This window comes from Osmerus eperlanus, chromosome 22 (assembly GCF_963692335.1).
Source record: "Osmerus eperlanus chromosome 22, fOsmEpe2.1, whole genome shotgun sequence".
Lineage (NCBI taxonomy): Eukaryota > Metazoa > Chordata > Actinopteri > Osmeriformes > Osmeridae > Osmerus > Osmerus eperlanus.
Genome location: NC_085039.1, coordinates 6,952,779 through 6,969,350, shown reverse-complemented (window position 1 = coordinate 6,969,350; position 16,572 = coordinate 6,952,779). Strand labels below are relative to the sequence as shown.

Genomic DNA, 16,572 nt, shown 5'->3' with positions numbered 1-16,572 from the left:
CATTTGACACTTTGTTCATGTTGTCCACATTGATCAAAAGTGACATACAAACATACAGTAGATAATAAAGGTTCAGAAGTGCATAAGTCTAACAGTTTTTCAGTGGGTAGAGCAAAGGGAGTCTGTATTTTACCAGCTACTATCAACATAATCTCAAATACAGTATATTAATGTCGAAGAGCAATAATAACAATATAATCATGTCAGAACTTGGTGCCAAAGCCTCCTCGATGCCCGGAGCCCAGCCGCAAGAGCAAGGCTGCCAGGAAGGCTGCAGGAGCTGAGAAGGACACAGGGGGCAACAAAGGGCCTCTGGCAGAGTCCTGGAGGGTTGTGGAGGACGCTGGAGCGGCTTATCCTTCAGCCCTGGATGACGAGCTGGCAGGACTAGGCAGGGTGGTGAGTAGAAGGCCCTAATCCACCTCCCTGGGTACTACAGACTCCAGCCAGGCTCCTCTTCTCCTCTCTATCTTCCTCCACCTTTCCTGTATCTCTGATACTGCCTCTGTTACTGTGCCTTGCTAAGTATTTTTCTTGCCTGCAGGTGACTGGTGGTGCATGTGCGAAGATGCTTCCCGTCCCCCAGACCAGCTACTGTGAGTCTTTGTTCATTAATGTATCAAATGTAGACTATTCCTGATGAAATGATCACTTTCTGTCAAGAGAAGGGATCCACCAATCACATTGTCACTCTTCTCTTCCTGTAGGTGTTCTTCCAGCAATCAAAAGTTCCTCTCACCCAGTGGAACCAATCAGAGCATCGGCCTCTGAAACACCCGGGCCCCTGGGCTGCAGAGCCACACCAGATGGAAGGGAGAGTGCGTACTCCTCTCCACCTGCGTCTCCACCTGCGTCTCCACCTGCGTCTCCACCTCTGTCTCCACCTCCGTCTCCACCTCCGTCTCCATGCCGACCTGAGGCGCAGTCTCCAGGTTCTTCTCTACCTCCAACCTTGAATGAACCCGTGACCTGGGAGACCACGCCCAGTCTTCTGTCATCGGAGGAGACCGAGGACGAGCGTTCTGTGTTGGAGGCCATGATGTCACACCCGTGAGTGCTCCTCCAAACGTCCCCTTTAGACTAGTGTCCTGTTCAGCATAATGTTACGATGCGTCGTCAGTTGTCATTGTACTGTGAATATCAACGATATTATCGGCCGATATTAGGCATTTTTCAAACTATTGGTATCGGCATTTATAATGTCCGATAAATTAATATAAAAATATATTCATATATCTCCCACAAATAAAAACTTTAAAACTCAAATTGTATATGAAAGTTTTATTGTACCATGAAGAATCAGTTGTCACCCGCACAAAATGAGTGAAAACATTATTTCCGGAAAATGCTGAAGAAAATGAACGAAGCCCATAGTTCAGCATGGCATCCGGACGTCCAAACGTCCCCTTTAGACTAGTGTCCTGTTCAGCATAATGTTACGATGCGTCGTCAGCTGTCATTGTACTGTGAAGTGATGTCAAATGTCAGTTCTTGTTCTCGTTACAGTCATTGGAAAATCATCAACAGGGTCCTGTTGAGGAAGGTAAATAAAATGTTTACTATAATTCCCTTTACTCAGTCTGACAATCACCACATGTATCTGTATTGCCATATTCTCCCTCCCTCCCTCCCTCTCAGAACAAGAGCGTAGCTGAGCTGCAGGAGCGCTCGGAGGAGGTCATGGAGTGGGTTCTCAAGGTGACCAACGAGGTGGTCCTGCCCGTCATGGCCCTTTACCAGGTCCTCCACATCCGCAAAGACCAAGATGGCCGCCCGCTGTCCGCCACCATCTCCTACAGCAGCTGTGACTCCCAGAGTGACAGGTCCTCTTCCGCAGGGCTGCTGTCCACAGCCAGGCCTGTCGTCACTGGCTCTCTGACTGGGATGGTATGTTTCAACCCTGCTGATTCTCCCCAGGACCAGGCCTCTTCTCCGGGCTCCGCCCAGCCCTACGTTCCCCAGGGCGTTCTGAGAATTATCTCAGAGAGGTTGCACCATCTGCTGCTAGGAGGGCAGGGATCCAGGTCCCAGAGCAGGATGCTGGGTGGCAGGCCTCCGATGTTGGACTCTGATAGGCGAAGGACGTCCTCGCCACGGCATCCCTCACTGTGGCAGAGATCCTGATGAAGGTGCAGGCGGTGAGGGATAAACAAGAGCACGATGCAGAGGACAAGCTGTCAGCCTGTGCGGAGGAGCTCTACGAGTCTGTCATGGGAGAGGTGCTGGAGAAGTTTGCACTCCACCGCCCCTGCTGCTTGCTGTCGGACTGCCGTGTGACCTGATATGCAACGCCTGGCAGGACGCCAAGGAGAAGATTCAGGTCCTCGCCAACAGCCACACCGACGCCATCAACGAGCTGGTGTCCACACGGCCCCCGTTGTCTGCCGACACGAGGGAGAGGATGGAGATGGCCTCCTTCCTCATTGGTAGCGTGGCGGAGGCGGAAGAGATGGAGAAGGCGATGGCTCCGCCCAGCCGCGTGACGTCACCGACCCTCTGCTCCCTGAAGGAGAGCCTCTCTGGAATCCTGGCCTGCCACGCCCTGTTCCAGAGCCCGGGCGTGGTCCCCACGGAGGAGAAGCTGGACCTGGTGAGGATGGTGGGGGGCTTCCTCCAGGAGATGGAGCCCACAGAAGGAGGCTCTTCCCTGGACCAGCCCCAAGAGGCCTACGAGGCCTCCCTGCTCCAGAGCGTGGCCACAGCCTGCAACGTAATCCACAACGTCCTGAAGAACTTCCACGCAGCCCAGCAGCTGACTGGGCAAGTGGAGGTGGCAGACTTCCTGCAGCCTGGAAGTAAGACCTTCACCATGGTGGTGAAGTGTGTTAGCCAGAGCCTGCTAGGAGACGTTGCCATGGAGCTGGATGCCCTGAGGAGGAGCCCGGGGGCCAGCATCAGCAGTGGGAGGAGCAGCAGGAATCAGGAATGCCTCCCTCTTGACACGCAGCAGGAGCGACCAGTGGAGTGCAGCTCTGCTAGCAAGGAAGAGCAGGAGGAGGAGGATCCTCAGAAGAAGGAGGAGACCGAACTTCCCTCCTCCAGGAGCACTAGCGCCTGGAGCGAGGCTAGCAGTGCTGCCAGCTGCCAAGACCTCAGCCTAACCGCTGAAAACATGCTGGATGCCATCGTGCGGATGGCCCACTCGGCCTCCAGTTCCTCCCCCGACAATCAGGACGACAAATGCGACGGAGGCTCCTCCGTCAAATCGTTCTGACCAGGCGGAGTACGACCTGGGCCGCCTGCTGGCATCCCACACCATGTGCACCAGGATGTTCCAGGTGAGGATCCACCACTTCTCCGAGCAGTTGATTGGACACATTTATCAGCTTCTCCTGGACACCCGGATGGGACGACTCCCCTCGACACCCCATTGCCGCTCCGAGCCCAACTTCCAGAACCTGGAGGACAAGGAGCGCCTGGACCAGGAGCTCTTCACCCCTCTGCTGTACAATTTCTTCCAGATGTCCTTCAAGAGCCTGATGGGGAACCTTCTGGGCGAAGAAGACCTCACGCACGACCACCGGGCCGACTCCTGCAGCGATGCGTCCTCGGACAGCAGTGACAGCAGCAGTGACAGCAGCAGTGACAGCAGCAGTGACAGCAGTGACTTTCCCTCCCTGGACTGGTCCCGTGGGATGACGCCGGGCCCCAGGCATGGGGTTGTGGGTAGTAGGAGATCGCAGAGCAGGTTAAAGCCCTCCTGCAGCCAGGACCAGAGGTGGGCGCTGGAGGCCATTTGTGAGGTGTTGACTACCCAGGCGGGAAGTGACCTCTACAAGACCTGCAACGACCCACAAGAAAACATGGTCGTTGTTAACAAACGTCGACGTGGAGCAGCGTCGTGTCGACGTGGAGCAGCGCGGTGTCGACGTGGAGCAGCGTTGTGTCGACGTGGAGCAGCGTGGTGTCGACGTGGAGCAGCGTGGTGTCGACGTGGAGGAGCGTCGTGTCGACGTGGAGCAGCGTGGTGTCGACGTGGAGCAGCGTGGTGTCGACTTGGAGCAGCGTTGTGTCGACGTGGAGCAGCGTGGTGTCGACGTGGAGGAGCGTGGTGTCGACGTGGAGCAGCGTGGTGTCGACGTGGAGCAGCGTGGTGTCGACGTGGAGGAGCGTGGTGTCGACGTGGAGCAGCGTGGTGTCGACGTGGAGGAGCGTGGTGTCGACGTGGAGCAGCGTTGTGTCGACGTGGAGCAGCCTCGTGTCGACTTGGTGTCGACGTGGAGCAGCGTCGTGTCAACGATATTATCGGCCGATATTAGGCATTTTCCAAACTATCGGTATCGGCATTTATAATGTCCGATAAATTAATATAAAAATATATTCATATATCTCCCACAAATAAAAACTTTAAAACTCAAATTGTATATGAAAGTTTTATTGTACCATGAAGAATCAGTTGTCACCCGCACAAAATGAGTGAAAACATTATTTCCGGAAAATGCTGAAGAAAATGAACGAAGCCTATAGTTCAGCATGGCACCCGGACAGCGCGACTCATTCCACTCTTTACCTACACCTGTGTGAACCAATGAAAGTTGCCACAGCCGATAAGGCGGCATTAACATTCCGCAAGGATACGTCTTCACTCACTCCCTGTTGTAAGCTATGGAGCTACTGCCATCCCCATCTCCCCCGTGCTGTCTGAACAATTTCGAAACTCTTGGGCACCTCCCATTTTTTGGTACTAAATGACATCTTACTCATTCAGTGTCCAACCACCGAGGAGAGAGGACCTCTGAACTTTCGCTTAGGAACACTGCATAACACACAGCCTATATACTGCCGATTGAAATGAACAATTGAAAGTCTTCTAAAAAGGAAATTGTGCTTCCGTGGACATCTCTCCTGTACCAATAACTCGTACATACACATATTATTCAGTTGATTGTTTGAGAAGACTTTATGCGATGTATAGGATCGAACTCTCAGCTCCCTCCTCTCAGCTCGCGAACTCTCTCTCTCAGCTCCTTCCTCTCAGCTCGCAAATTCTCTCAGCTCCCTCCTCTCGCTCGCAAACTCTCTCTCATCTCCTTTAGCTCCCTCTTCTCAGCTCGCAAACTGTGTCCCAGTCTCCCCCGTGCTGTCTGAACAATTTAGGTTTGCTTCGGCACCTCCCATTTTTTGGTACTAAATGACATCTTACTCATTCAGTGTCCATTCTCGGGATGGTTAGTGGACACGTTGTGTCCCGAACATTTCACTAAACCGAAATTTTGTCCTATAAATGGTGTCGCGCGTTGAGAAGGTGAGAGAAGACGCGCTTCACTGAAGTTTTAAACCCCGCACAAGCTTCCAATTGAAACGTGGAACTACCCATTTTCCTGTGATGGAACCCGAGTTGTCTGACGAACTACAGAGCGAGCAGTCCATAGGCCTCTCCGTCAACTGGACTTTGACGCTTGGATGCATAAGTCTGACTTTCCAATCAGACGCCAGCGGAATTGCTTTCGTGTCAACCCTGAGCAACGAAGTAAATATTCGCAGTGTGAACACAATGCGTCTCGCACTTTCCGGGCGGCGACTCGAAATGGTTGTGAGCGGGAAGGCTAGTGGATTGACAGTAGCCCTTCGGATTGGTTATAGCTGGCTGTGATGTCACCTCGTCTACTGCCTATCTCGTGTTCCTGTGTTTTGCTTCCTGCCTCATATTGTCTAGAGACAGGGAGTGCCTCCCCTCTACTCCGCCAAAGTCAAAGCTATTTCCATGTCTATGTCATCAATAAATTGTCAAATCAATAAGCAAGTGTCTTGACTGAATTGTGTCTGTGATGTCAAAAACGGTTTTCGTTAGAGAGAAACAGATCAGGGAGGTGTCTTCTGTACTACCAGGGAGAAACAGAGCGCTCACCTCACCGGCTTCCACAGCAAGTGTGCGCTCTCATAACGCTCTCTGCACCGCGACTCATTCCGCTCATTAGAATCAGAATCTGTTTTTTAATAATAATAATAATAAATTGTATTTCTAACGCACCTTTCATCCGAAAACAGATGTCAAGGTGCTACAGTTAAGATTATAAAACAAGGTAAAACATCAATATAAAATACAATAGACAAGTAAAACTCACAAGATCTGCTAAAAAGAAAGGTTTTTATTGCCATTTAAGTTTACACAAACACGGAATTTACTGTGGCAGGAAGGTGCACATATACGAATCTAAATTTTAAAAAGTTGAATGTATGAATAAAATAAAAAAGTATAATACTAAAGAGCTTAAGACCGAGGATAGAGGACCTCTGAACTTTTTCGCTTGAACACTGCGTAACACACCGCCAGTTGATTGTTTGTGGTGACTTTGTGCGATGAATGAGATGGAACTCTCTCAGGTCCCCCCTCTCAGCTCGCAAATTCTCAGCTCCCCCCTCTCAGCTCGTGAACTCTCTCAGCTCCCTCCTCTCAGCTCGCGAACTGCCATTCCCATCTCCCACATGTTGTCTGAACAATCTCGGAGCGCTTAAGCACCTCCCATTTATTTGTGCTAATTGACATCTGACACATTCAGTCTCCAACCACCGAGGAGAGAGGACTTCTGAACTTTCGCTTAGGAACACTGCGTAACACACAGCCTATATACTGCCGATTGAAATGAACAATTGAAAGTCTTCTAAAAAGGAAATTGTGCTTCCGTGGACATCTCTCCTGTACCAATAACTCGTACATACACATATTATTCAGTTGATTGTTTGAGGTGACTTTATGCGATGTATAGGATCGAACTCATATGCTCCCTCATCTCAGCTCGCGAACTCTCTCTCTCAGCTCCTTCCTCTCAGCTCGCAAATTCTCTCAGCTCCCTCCTCTCGCTCGCAAACTCTCTCTCATCTCCTTTAGCTCCCTCTTCTCAGCTCGCAAACTGTGTCCCAGTCTCCCCCGTGCTGTCTGAACAATTTCGGTGTGCTTGGGCACCTCCCATTTTTTGGTACTAAATGACATCTTACTCATTCAGTGTCCAACCACCGAGGAGAGAGGACCTCTGAATTTTCGCTTAGGAACACTGCATAACACACAGCCTATTCTATTGCCTATTGAAATGAACAATCGAAAATCTTCTAAAAAAGAAATTGTGCTTCCGTGGACATCTCTCCTGTACCAATAACTCATACATACACATATTACTCAGTTGATTGTTGGAAGTGACTTTATGCGATGTATAGGATCGAACTCTCAGCTCCCTCCTCTCAGCTCGCGAATTGTGTCCCAGTCTCCCCCGTGCTGTCTGAACAATTTCGGTTTGCTTCGGCACCTCCCATTTTTTGGTACTAAATGACATCTTACTCATTCAATGTCCATTCTCGGGATGGTTAGTGGACACGTTGTGTCCCGAACATTTCACTAAACCGAAATTTTGTCCTATAAATGGTGTCGCGCGTTGAGAAGGTGAGAGAAGACGCGCTTCACTGAAGTTTTAAACCCCGCACAAGCTTCCAATTGAAACGTGGAACTACCCATTTTCCTGTGATGGAACCCGAGTTGTCTGACGAACTACAGAGCGAGCAGTCCATAGGCCTCTCCGTCAACTGGACTTTGACGCTTGGATGCATAAGTCTGACTTTCCAATCAGACGCCAGCGGAATTGCTTTCGTGTCAACCCTGAGCAACGAAGTAAATATTCGCAGTGTGAACACAATGCGTCTCGCACTTTCCGGGCGGCGACTCGAAATGGTTGTGAGCGGGAAGGCTAGTGGATTGACAGTAGCCCTTCGGATTGGTTATAGCTGGCTGTGATGTCACCTCGTCTACTGCCTATCTCGTGTTCCTGTGTTTTGCTTCCTGCCTCATATTGTCTAGAGACAGGGAGTGCCTCCCCTCTACTCCGCCAAAGTCAAAGCTATTTCCATGTCTATGTCATCAATAAATTGTCAAATCAATAAGCAAGTGTCTTGACTGAATTGTGTCTGTGATGTCAAAAACGGTTTTCGTTAGAGAGAAACAGATCAGGGAGGTGTCTTCTGTACTACCAGGGAGAAACAGAGCGCTCACCTCACCGGCTTCCACAGCAAGTGTGCGCTCTCATAACGCTCTCTGCACCGCGACTCATTCCACTCATTAGAATCAGAATCTGTTTTTTAATAATAATAATAATAAATTGTATTTCTAACGCACCTTTCATCCGAAAACAGATGTCAAGGTGCTACAGTTAACATTATAAAACAAGGTAAAACATCAATATAAAATACAATAGACAAGTAAAACTCACAAGATCTGCTAAAAAGAAAGGTTTTTATTGCCATTTAAGTTTACACAAACACGGAATTTACTGTGGCAGGAAGGTGCACATATACGAATCTAAATTTTAAAAAGTTGAATGTATGAATAAAATAAAAAAGTATAATACTAAAGAGCTTAAGACCGAGGATAGAGGACCTCTGAACTTTTTCGCTTGAACACTGCGTAACACACCGCCAGTTGATTGTTTGTGGTGACTTTGTGCGATGAATGAGATGGAACTCTCTCAGGTCCCCCCTCTCAGCTCGCAAATTCTCAGCTCCCCCCTCTCAGCTCGTGAACTCTCTCAGCTCCCTCCTCTCAGCTCGCGAACTGCCATTCCCATCTCCCACATGTTGTCTGAACAATCTCGGAGCGCTTAAGCACCTCCCATTTATTTGTGCTAAATGACATCTGACACATTCAGTCTCCAACCACCGAGGAGAGAGGACTTCTGAACTTTCGCTTAGGAACACTGCGTAACACACAGCCTATATACTGCCGATTGAAATGAACAATTGAAAGTCTTCTAAAAAGGAAATTGTGCTTCCGTGGACATCTCTCCTGTACCAATAACTCGTACATACACATATTATTCAGTTGATTGTTTGAGGTGACTTTATGCGATGTATAGGATCGAACTCTATGCTCCCTCGTCTCAGCTCGCGAACTCTCTCTCTCAGCTCCTTCCTCTCAGCTCGCAAATTCTCTCAGCTCCCTCCTCTCGCTCGCAAACTCTCTCGCATCTCCTTTAGCTCCCTCTTCTCAGCTCGCAAACTGTGTCCCAGTCTCCCCCGTGCTGTCTGAACAATTTCGGTGTGCTTGGGCACCTCCCATTTTTTGGTACTAAATGACATCTTACTCATTCAGTGTCCAACCACCGAGGAGAGAGGACCTCTGAATTTTCGCTTAGGAACACTGCATAACACACAGCCTATTCTATTGCCTATTGAAATGAACAATCGAAAATCTTCTAAAAAAGAAATTGTGCTTCCGTGGACATCTCTCCTGTACCAATAACTCATACATACACATATTACTCAGTTGATTGTTGGAAGTGACTTTATGCGATGTATAGGATCGAACTCTCAGCTCCCTCCTCTCAGCTCGCGAATTGTGTCCCAGTCTCCCCCGTGCTGTCTGAACAATTTCGGTTTGCTTCGGCACCTCCCATTTTTTGGTACTAAATGACATCTTACTCATTCAGTGTCCATTCTCGGGATGGTTAGTGGACACGTTGTGTCCCGAACATTTCACTAAACCGAAATTTTGTCCTATAAATGGTGTCGCGCGTTGAGAAGGTGAGAGAAGACGCGCTTCACTGAAGTTTTAAACCCCGCACAAGCTTCCAATTGAAACGTGGAACTACCCATTTTCCTGTGATGGAACCCGAGTTGTCTGACGAACTACAGAGCGAGCAGTCCATAGGCCTCTCCGTCAACTGGACTTTGACGCTTGGATGCATAAGTCTGACTTTCCAATCAGACGCCAGCGGAATTGCTTTCGTGTCAACCCTGAGCAACGAAGTAAATATTCGCAGTGTGAACACAATGCGTCTCGCACTTTCCGGGCGGCGACTCGAAATGGTTGTGAGCGGGAAGGCTAGTGGATTGACAGTAGCCCTTCGGATTGGTTATAGCTGGCTGTGATGTCACCTCGTCTACTGCCTATCTCGTGTTCCTGTGTTTTGCTTCCTGCCTCATATTGTCTAGAGACAGGGAGTGCCTCCCCTCTACTCCGCCAAAGTCAAAGCTATTTCCATGTCTATGTCATCAATAAATTGTCAAATCAATAAGCAAGTGTCTTGACTGAATTGTGTCTGTGATGTCAAAAACGGTTTTCGTTAGAGAGAAACAGATCAGGGAGGTGTCTTCTGTACTACCAGGGAGAAACAGAGCGCTCACCTCACCGGCTTCCACAGCAAGTGTGCGCTCTCATAACGCTCTCTGCACCGCGACTCATTCCGCTCATTAGAATCAGAATCTGTTTTTTAATAATAATAATAATAAATTGTATTTCTAACGCACCTTTCATCCGAAAACAGATGTCAAGGTGCTACAGTTAAGATTATAAAACAAGGTAAAACATCAATATAAAATACAATAGACAAGTAAAACTCACAAGATCTGCTAAAAAGAAAGGTTTTTATTGCCATTTAAGTTTACACAAACACGGAATTTACTGTGGCAGGAAGGTGCACATATACGAATCTAAATTTTAAAAAGTTGAATGTATGAATAAAATAAAAAAGTATAATACTAAAGAGCTTAAGACCGAGGATAGAGGACCTCTGAACTTTTTCGCTTGAACACTGCGTAACACACCGCCAGTTGATTGTTTGTGGTGACTTTGTGCGATGAATGAGATGGAACTCTCTCAGGTCCCCCCTCTCAGCTCGCAAATTCTCAGCTCCCCCCTCTCAGCTCGTGAACTCTCTCAGCTCCCTCCTCTCAGCTCGCGAACTGCCATTCCCATCTCCCACATGTTGTCTGAACAATCTCGGAGCGCTTAAGCACCTCCCATTTATTTGTGCTAAATGACATCTGACACATTCAGTCTCCAACCACCGAGGAGAGAGGACTTCTGAACTTTCGCTTAGGAACACTGCGTAACACACAGCCTATATACTGCCGATTGAAATGAACAATTGAAAGTCTTCTAAAAAGGAAATTGTGCTTCCGTGGACATCTCTCCTGTACCAATAACTCGTACATACACATATTATTCAGTTGATTGTTTGAGGTGACTTTATGCGATGTATATGAGATCGAAATGACATGTGAGCCGAGCCTTTCCATTTTCTTCCTGGTGCGCACCTCCATGTTGAGTTAAACCGATCATTTCGGAAAACATGATCTCTCACAAACTATAAGCCTGTCACGGTTAGCATAGGTTATCCACGCTCTAACATCGCTATTTCACAATGGGTTGGGTAGAGGAGTCTATCATGAACCTGTACATTTTTTACTTATTAAATATGTTTTTCCTATACATTGCAATTTTTCGCTAAACCAATGTTCGGAATGGTTAGGACGGAATGGTTAGCCTACATAAATGGGCAGAGTCGTAAATGTTGTTAATAAATTGGTGTCCTCCTACTGAGCTCCCGAGCTCCGATCGTAGCATATGCCATATCGAGAAAAGGCACCACTAAGGAGTTTAAAACCCCGCAATAGCCTCCAGCTCAGACGTCGAACGACATAGGCTATTTTCCTGTCATGGAACCCGTGTTGTTGATACACCCAGCAATCGTCCGCTAAAACATTCTCGGGATGGTTAGTGGACACGTTGTGTCCCGAACATTTCACTAAACCGAAATTTTGTCCTATAAATGGTGTCGCGCGTTGAGAAGGTGAGAGAAGACGCGCTTCACTGAAGTTTTAAACCCCGCACAAGCTTCCAATTGAAACGTGGAACTACCCATTTTCCTGTGATGGAACCCGAGTTGTCTGACGAACTACAGAGCGAGCAGTCCATAGGCCTCTCCGTCAACTGGACTTTGACGCTTGGATGCATAAGTCTGACTTTCCAATCAGACGCCAGCGGAATTGCTTTCGTGTCAACCCTGAGCAACGAAGTAAATATTCGCAGTGTGAACACAATGCGTCTCGCACTTTCCGGGCGGCGACTCGAAATGGTTGTGAGCGGGAAGGCTAGTGGATTGACAGTAGCCCTTCGGATTGGTTATAGCTGGCTGTGATGTCACCTCGTCTACTGCCTATCTCGTGTTCCTGTGTTTTGCTTCCTGCCTCATATTGTCTAGAGACAGGGAGTGCCTCCCCTCTACTCCGCCAAAGTCAAAGCTATTTCCATGTCTATGTCATCAATAAATTGTCAAATCAATAAGCAAGTGTCTTGACTGAATTGTGTCTGTGATGTCAAAAACGGTTTTCGTTAGAGAGAAACAGATCAGGGAGGTGTCTTCTGTACTACCAGGGAGAAACAGAGCGCTCACCTCACCGGCTTCCACAGCAAGTGTGCGCTCTCATAACGCTCTCTGCACCGCGACTCATTCCGCTCATTAGAATCAGAATCTGTTTTTTAATAATAATAATAATAAATTGTATTTCTAACGCACCTTTCATCCGAAAACAGATGTCAAGGTGCTACAGTTAAGATTATAAAACAAGGTAAAACATCAATATAAAATACAATAGACAAGTAAAACTCACAAGATCTGCTAAAAAGAAAGGTTTTTATTGCCATTTAAGTTTACACAAACACGGAATTTACTGTGGCAGGAAGGTGCACATATACGAATCTAAATTTTAAAAAGTTGAATGTATGAATAAAATAAAAAAGTATAATACTAAAGAGCTTAAGACCGAGGATAGAGGACCTCTGAACTTTTTCGCTTGAACACTGCGTAACACACCGCCAGTTGATTGTTTGTGGTGACTTTGTGCGATGAATGAGATGGAACTCTCTCAGGTCCCCCCTCTCAGCTCGCAAATTCTCAGCTCCCCCCTCTCAGCTCGTGAACTCTCTCAGCTCCCTCCTCTCAGCTCGCGAACTGCCATTCCCATCTCCCACATGTTGTCTGAACAATCTCGGAGCGCTTAAGCACCTCCCATTTATTTGTGCTAAATGACATCTGACACATTCAGTCTCCAACCACCGAGGAGAGAGGACTTCTGAACTTTCGCTTAGGAACACTGCGTAACACACAGCCTATATACTGCCGATTGAAATGAACAATTGAAAGTCTTCTAAAAAGGAAATTGTGCTTCCGTGGACATCTCTCCTGTACCAATAACTCGTACATACACATATTATTCAGTTGATTGTTTGAGGTGACTTTATGCGATGTATAGGATCGAACTCTATGCTCCCTCGTCTCAGCTCGCGAACTCTCTCTCTCAGCTCCTTCCTCTCAGCTCGCAAATTCTCTCAGCTCCCTCCTCTCGCTCGCAAACTCTCTCTCATCTCCTTTAGCTCCCTCTTCTCAGCTCGCAAACTGTGTCCCAGTCTCCCCCGTGCTGTCTGAACAATTTCGGTGTGCTTGGGCACCTCCCATTTTTTGGTACTAAATGACATCTTACTCATTCAGTGTCCAACCACCGAGGAGAGAGGACCTCTGAATTTTCGCTTAGGAACACTGCATAACACACAGCCTATTCTATTGCCTATTGAAATGAACAATCGAAAATCTTCTAAAAAAGAAATTGTGCTTCCGTGGACATCTCTCCTGTACCAATAACTCATACATACACATATTACTCAGTTGATTGTTGGAAGTGACTTTATGCGATGTATAGGATCGAACTCTCAGCTCCCTCCTCTCAGCTCGCGAATTGTGTCCCAGTCTCCCCCGTGCTGTCTGAACAATTTCGGTTTGCTTCGGCACCTCCCATTTTTTGGTACTAAATGACATCTTACTCATTCAGTGTCCATTCTCGGGATGGTTAGTGGACACGTTGTGTCCCGAACATTTCACTAAACCGAAATTTTGTCCTATAAATGGTGTCGCGCGTTGAGAAGGTGAGAGAAGACGCGCTTCACTGAAGTTTTAAACCCCGCACAAGCTTCCAATTGAAACGTGGAACTACCCATTTTCCTGTGATGGAACCCGAGTTGTCTGACGAACTACAGAGCGAGCAGTCCATAGGCCTCTCCGTCAACTGGACTTTGACGCTTGGATGCATAAGTCTGACTTTCCAATCAGACGCCAGCGGAATTGCTTTCGTGTCAACCCTGAGCAACGAAGTAAATATTCGCAGTGTGAACACAATGCGTCTCGCACTTTCCGGGCGGCGACTCGAAATGGTTGTGAGCGGGAAGGCTAGTGGATTGACAGTAGCCCTTCGGATTGGTTATAGCTGGCTGTGATGTCACCTCGTCTACTGCCTATCTCGTGTTCCTGTGTTTTGCTTCCTGCCTCATATTGTCTAGAGACAGGGAGTGCCTCCCCTCTACTCCGCCAAAGTCAAAGCTATTTCCATGTCTATGTCATCAATAAATTGTCAAATCAATAAGCAAGTGTCTTGACTGAATTGTGTCTGTGATGTCAAAAACGGTTTTCGTTAGAGAGAAACAGATCAGGGAGGTGTCTTCTGTACTACCAGGGAGAAACAGAGCGCTCACCTCACCGGCTTCCACAGCAAGTGTGCGCTCTCATAAAGCTCTCTGCACCGCGACTCATTCCGCTCATTAGAATCAGAATCTGTTTTTTAATAATAATAATAATAATAAATTGTATTTCTAACGCACCTTTCATCCGAAAACAGATGTCAAGGTGCTACAGTTAAGATTATAAAACAAGGTAAAACATCAATATAAAATACAATAGACAAGTAAAACTCACAAGATCTGCTAAAAAGAAAGGTTTTTATTGCCATTTAAGTTTACACAAACACGGAATTTACTGTGGCAGGAAGGTGCACATATACGAATCTAAATTTTAAAAAGTTGAATGTATGAATAAAATAAAAAAGTATAATACTAAAGAGCTTAAGACCGAGGATAGAGGACCTCTGAACTTTTTCGCTTGAACACTGCGTAACACACCGCCAGTTGATTGTTTGTGGTGACTTTGTGCGATGAATGAGATGGAACTCTCTCAGGTCCCCCCTCTCAGCTCGCAAATTCTCAGCTCCCCCCTCTCAGCTCGTGAACTCTCTCAGCTCCCTCCTCTCAGCTCGCGAACTGCCATTCCCATCTCCCACATGTTGTCTGAACAATCTCGGAGCGCTTAAGCACCTCCCATTTATTTGTGCTAAATGACATCTGACACATTCAGTCTCCAACCACCGAGGAGAGAGGACTTCTGAACTTTCGCTTAGGAACACTGCGTAACACACAGCCTATATACTGCCGATTGAAATGAACAATTGAAAGTCTTCTAAAAAGGAAATTGTGCTTCCGTGGACATCTCTCCTGTACCAATAACTCGTACATACACATATTATTCAGTTGATTGTTTGAGGTGACTTTATGCGATGTATAGGATCGAACTCTATGCTCCCTCATCTCAGCTCGCGAACTCTCTCTCTCAGCTCCTTCCTCTCAGCTCGCAAATTCTCTCAGCTCCCTCCTCTCGCTCGCAAACTCTCTCTCATCTCCTTTAGCTCCCTCTTCTCAGCTCGCAAACTGTGTCCCAGTCTCCCCCGTGCTGTCTGAACAATTTCGGTGTGCTTGGGCACCTCCCATTTTTTGGTACTAAATGACATCTTACTCATTCAGTGTCCAACCACCGAGGAGAGAGGACCTCTGAATTTTCGCTTAGGAACACTGCATAACACACAGCCTATTCTATTGCCTATTGAAATGAACAATCGAAAATCTTCTAAAAAAGAAATTGTGCTTCCGTGGACATCTCTCCTGTACCAATAACTCATACATACACATATTACTCAGTTGATTGTTGGAAGTGACTTTATGCGATGTATAGGATCGAACTCTCAGCTCCCTCCTCTCAGCTCGCGAATTGTGTCCCAGTCTCCCCCGTGCTGTCTGAACAATTTCGGTTTGCTTCGGCACCTCCCATTTTTTGGTAGTAAATGACATCTTACTCATTCAGTGTCCATTCTCGGGATGGTTAGTGGACACGTTGTGTCCCGAACATTTCACTAAACCGAAATTTTGTCCTATAAATGGTGTCGCGCGTTGAGAAGGTGAGAGAAGACGCGCTTCACTGAAGTTTTAAACCCCGCACAAGCTTCCAATTGAAACGTGGAACTACCCATTTTCCTGTGATGGAACCCGAGTTGTCTGACGAACTACAGAGCGAGCAGTCCATAGGCCTCTCCGTCAACTGGACTTTGACGCTTGGATGCATAAGTCTGACTTTCCAATCAGACGCCAGCGGAATTGCTTTCGTGTCAACCCTGAGCAACGAAGTAAATATTCGCAGTGTGAACACAATGCGTCTCGCACTTTCCGGGCGGCGACTCGAAATGGTTGTGAGCGGGAAGGCTAGTGGATTGACAGTAGCCCTTCGGATTGGTTATAGCTGGCTGTGATGTCACCTCGTCTACTGCCTATCTCGTGTTCCTGTGTTTTGCTTCCTGCCTCATATTGTCTAGAGACAGGGAGTGCCTCCCCTCTACTCCGCCAAAGTCAAAGCTATTTCCATGTCTATGTCATCAATAAATTGTCAAATCAATAAGCAAGTGTCTTGACTGAATTGTGTCTGTGATGTCAAAAACGGTTTTCGTTAGAGAGAAACAGATCAGGGAGGTGTCTTCTGTACTACCAGGGAGAAACAGAGCGCTCACCTCACCGGCTTCCACAGCAAGTGTGCGCTCTCATAACGCTCTCTGCACCGCGACTCATTCCGCTCATTAGAATCAGAATCTGTTTTTTAATAATAATAATAATAAATTGTATTTCTAACGCACCTTTCATCCGAAAACAGATGTCAAGGTGCT

The 16,572-nt window shown here is 47.3% G+C and overlaps 2 long non-coding RNA genes across 2 annotated transcripts; both read left to right on the top strand.

The window, feature by feature from the left end:
* Positions 1-312: 312 nt before the first annotated feature.
* On the top strand, positions 313-842 carry LOC134008539 (uncharacterized). Its single transcript, XR_009928141.1, has 3 exons — positions 313-399; positions 545-596; positions 708-842. It is a non-coding gene; the product is annotated as an uncharacterized LOC134008539 (long non-coding RNA).
* A 122-nt stretch (positions 843-964) lies between these two features.
* Positions 965-1,701, top strand: LOC134008541 (uncharacterized). Its single transcript, XR_009928143.1, has 3 exons — positions 965-1,050; positions 1,507-1,543; positions 1,639-1,701. It is a non-coding gene; the product is annotated as an uncharacterized LOC134008541 (long non-coding RNA).
* The last annotated feature ends 14,871 nt before the right edge of the window (positions 1,702-16,572 follow it).